The 4,650-nt window shown below is 34.6% G+C and overlaps 1 non-coding gene across 1 annotated transcript; it reads right to left on the reverse strand.

Moving 5' to 3' along the window:
• Positions 1 to 4,088: 4,088 nt before the first annotated feature.
• On the reverse strand, positions 4,089 to 4,252 carry LOC141417786 (U1 spliceosomal RNA). Its single transcript, XR_012442413.1, has one exon. It is a non-coding gene; the product is annotated as a U1 spliceosomal RNA (small nuclear RNA).
• Between the last annotated feature and the right edge of the window lie 398 nt (positions 4,253 to 4,650).

The following is a 4,650-nucleotide window of genomic DNA, read 5'->3' on the forward strand; positions in this document are numbered from 1 at the left end:
GAATTGTAGAGAGTGGAAGAATTTTTTTAAATAGGAAATTTGCTATGAACAAGATGCAGAAGTTTCCTATTTTTATGTAGGAAAGAATTTGAATGAAATTTCAGATCTCTAACTAGTATCTTCCAGGAACCCAGAACAAATGTCGTTCTTAACAATAAAATACAAACATTAAAATAAGGATCAAATAAGAATGTGAAATAGCACTGCCGTTATTCCACATTGTGCTTTCATGTTAGTCAACAAAGTAGATGCCAAAAATAAAGAAATGTAATATTTGCAAGGAAGACAGACTTCCATTATTAATATGCTGGTGTGATGATATATGCTAAATATCCAGTTCATTATGGGTTGTTCCCAACATGAACATTGGTCGGTGTTTTTTGTTTTTCATTATGAATGAGGTAAAAGTGAAACAATTTGCTCAAATTTTACTTGTTGGTCAATGATATCAGCAACTTCTTGGTTATATTGAAAAACAGTTTTATGATACTACAAGATGGCTTCCTCAATTTTTGTGCGATTTACAATGGAATGACTATAGATATTGCACACTTTTAATTTTCATCTCCACTAGTAAATATGTTCTCCACTACTTGGTTAAGTCTAGGCATGTAACAAAACAATACATCAAAACCTAATTTGTAGTATTTGCTGATTGCATAGTGTAAATGCTCTCAAGCTAATGAAGTAATGTCACTGAATGTAGAATTGAAAGAGGTACACGGTACCACATTGGTGTAAAGAATTTCCAAGCAGGTGGCTGCAGGTGGTTTGTGGCTGTAATCCTAGTTACTTGGGAGGCTGAAATCCAGAGGATTGTAGTTCTAATCCAGCCTAAGGAAAAGTTTGCAGACCCCATCTCAACCAATGACAGTGTGTCTGTCATCCCAGCTATGGTGAGAGGGGTAAAATAGAAGAATCAAGGTCCAGGACAGTATAAGCAAAAAAAAAAAAAAAAAAAATCAGAGCAAAAAAGGCTGGAGGCATGGCTTAAGTGGTAGAGCACCTGCCTAACAAGCACAAAGCCCTAAGTTCAAACTCCAGTATCACCAAAAAGCAAAAAAAGAATTTCTAACATATAGAAATCTTAGAAATAAATAACCTCAAGATCTTATTCATTACTATTATTATTATTAATTTGGCAGTACTAGGGTTTGAACTCAGGACCTTGTGCTTGCTAGGCAAGTGCTCTACCACTTGAGCCACACCTGTAGCCCCTCGAGACCACAAAATGTAGCAAAATGATAAGGAACTGGTGAGTTTTAAGTATTTATTGCATTTATTTTTATATGATGTATTTAATTGTCAATTTGTATAATTCAGTTTTGAATAATGGCTTCTGTAATGGTTAACAACCACTTCACAAAATTCTTGAAAACCTTACAATCAGCTCTCCTGAGCTCTAGCACATCATATAATTGTGTATCTAGAAAATCAATTGAAAAACTAAGAATCAAAAGAATATTCACTTAAGTGTTTGGATACAAACACAACATAACTTCTGGGCGGTAAAGTGCTTTCCTGGCACATGTAAGTACCTGGGTTTGATCTCTAGCGACACACACACACACACACACACACACACACACACACACAGCAGCAGCAGCAGCAGCAGCAGCAGCAACATCAACAAAAATGAGCCAAACTGTACAATGTAAAGAACATAAACTCATATTAGCAACAAGAACAACAACAGAATTAAGAACAAATATAATAGATAATGGCCAAGGCACTTTTTAGAAGTGTGTACAAACTAATTGATTTGCATTTTAAAAGATGTGAATAAATGAAGAGATATGGTGTGTTCCTACACAGAAGTACTTAGTGTTGTAAAAGTATAAGTTCTTCCCCCAAAGTAAATCAATATGAACTTCAATCAAAATCCTAACAGAAGGTCTATGCATGGTGGCACACACCTGTAATCCCAGATTCTCAGATACAGATACAGGAGGATCACATTCTAAGGACAGCCCAGGCAAAAGAGTGAGCCGGTGTCTGAAAAACAGGCTAAAAAAAGCAAAAGCAGTAGGTGCATGGCTCAAGTGATAGAGTACCTGCCTAGCAATCAGGAAGCCCTGAATTCAGTCTCCAATACTGCCAAAAAATTAACAGGATTTCATTTGGACAGTGGTAAGCTAATTCTGAAGGTCATTAGAAGAGAACATGCCCATGAATGATTTTTTTGAATAGTTTGCTAAAGACATAGAAACATTCTATAAAGTGTTGGTAAATAAAATGATGAGCTTCAGATGCAGGAATAATGAAATATGTGCATGGCACAGATATAGCATTGAAAATGGTATTTGTTACAGAAATGTTGTAGTACACGAGGAAGGAAGCAATTCATATCAGCAAGGAAAGGAGGGAGTGCTCAGAAAATGATGTTAGAAGAGTTGGTTTTCACTTAAAAAACTACACAACCATCACTGATTGGAACTATATCCAGCTACCCATGTCTGATTTGTTATTTTCTCCACTTATCTACTTCATAATTTAATACAACGTTTTAAAACTTCCCGTTTCACACCAAACAAAAAATTAATTCCATATGCCTAAAAAAGGTAAACATGAAAGAAACAAATGACTTTAAGAGAGCACATGTGGTAACTTTTATGATTTGGCATGGTGAAAGATTTCCTTAGTGAGATACAAAACCCAGAAGCAACAAAGGAAGATAATGGACAGATTCCTAAAACATTACAACTTTTGTATGGCAAGAGAATCCATAATTTAAAGTAAAAACAGGAAAAGAAAGACTAAGATAAAAAGAGAGAGAGAAAAAAAGAAAGACTGAAATAAGATCACCATAAAAGGATATATATTAATAATATACCAATAACTTCTATTAGTCAATAAGAAAAAGATGATAAACCCAATTACAAGGAAAACTTATGCTATCTCTGCCCAACAGAAATATCAAGTAGCCTTGTATGTATTTCTAAATTTTTCTACAACCACATTGAAATGATTTAAAACATATCTTATTATTAAAACATGTAATCAATATAAAAAATAAAAATGAGATTTTTATATCTTCTTTAGGTTGTTTGAAATTTAATTGTATCTTATACTAAAAGTACAACTCAATTCAGATTGGCCACATTTCAAGGGTTCCACAGCTACACTTGGCTAGTGGCTATCATATTGGGCAGACCAAGCCTAAGCAAATCACAAGACAATTGTGAATGATCAATAGACTAAAATATTTCCTCATTACTATTAAAGAAATGCAAATGAAAGAAACAGTGAGATACCACATTTCAACTACGAGGTTGACAAATACTGAAAGAATAAAACATTTAAAACTGTCCTTAGGTACAAAGATGTTTACTGTAGAATTGTAATAACAAAAAGTAAAAGATGGAAAGAAAGGAAAAAAGAGGGGAAGGGAAAGAAACAGCTCAAATAGGAAATTGAGTTACACAAGTTAGGGTTTGCTCATGCAATTGAAACCATGCAAGAGTTTAAATGCATTATTTGAACTATGGATATGGACATGGAATACTATCAGAAAGAGACCAATTTGGAGCACATTTTATGTAATATGATTAACATAACACAAACCATTTTTCATGCATACTTGTATATACCCATGTTTCTAAATGCATTGAAAATTGTCTGAAAGGCTATAAAATCAAAGTATTAACAGAACTTCCCTTTGGGAAATGGAGGGGTGGAGAAGCTTGTTGACCATGGGGTGTGGGAGCTTTCATTTTACAGTGCATAAACTTTGCACCAAGAGCACATGGAATTTGAAGTTGGAAGAAGCCATCTTTTTATTTTTATTGAATGAATAACTTGTTTATTTCTGAATAAGTCATATTGTCAATCTAAGTTCATTTATCTCATATACAATTGTTCATTTCTTCTTTCATGACTAGCATAATTCTTTACAATGTATTTGACAAAAGATACGGCTTTGGTGGTCTCTGGCAAGGGGCCCCCTGGATGTACAGCTTGGCATCACGGAAAAAGTACAACATACAATCACAATAGATATTAAACAATGTAAGCATGAAAAGTAAATTTTACAGGAAGAAAAAACACCTTTATTTGGATGCATATGCTAATAGTGAATCTTTTTTTTCCAGGGGAGAGCATGAATGCAGTCCCCCACTACCACAAATTATGCAGTCAAGTTTCCCACATTTGGGGAAATTGAAGGGGTCAGCACATCCGGAGTGCAATGGATAAACCTCACCCTGGGAGAATCACCTTTGTGATCATGGTATCACCCCTGCTGGGTAAGTATAACAGTGAACCTTGAAATGAAAGGAAAAATAGAAAAACTAAATTAGATCTAATCTGCTATTATGATTGATCTTTTTTACATTTATCTAGTGAGTAAATGAAAAAGTTAACATTTTTTACTGCACAGGTTGTTGAAAAACTGTTAAGACTATGAAGGACCTGTACAGAAATCTTATTGACAGAACATATATATCAAAAAGGAAAATAATAGCTGGGTCCTGGTGGCTCACACCTATATTCCTAGCTAATCAGAGACAGAAAGCAGGAGAATTGAGATCAAAGCCAGCCAGGGCAAATAGTTCATGAGACCCTAATAACCAACACAAAAAGGGCTGTCAGAGTTGCTCAAGTTACAGAATGCTTGCCTAGCAAGTGTGAGGTCCTCAGTTCAGATCCTAG

Source organism: Castor canadensis, chromosome 15 (assembly GCF_047511655.1).
Source record: "Castor canadensis chromosome 15, mCasCan1.hap1v2, whole genome shotgun sequence".
NCBI lineage: Eukaryota > Metazoa > Chordata > Mammalia > Rodentia > Castoridae > Castor > Castor canadensis.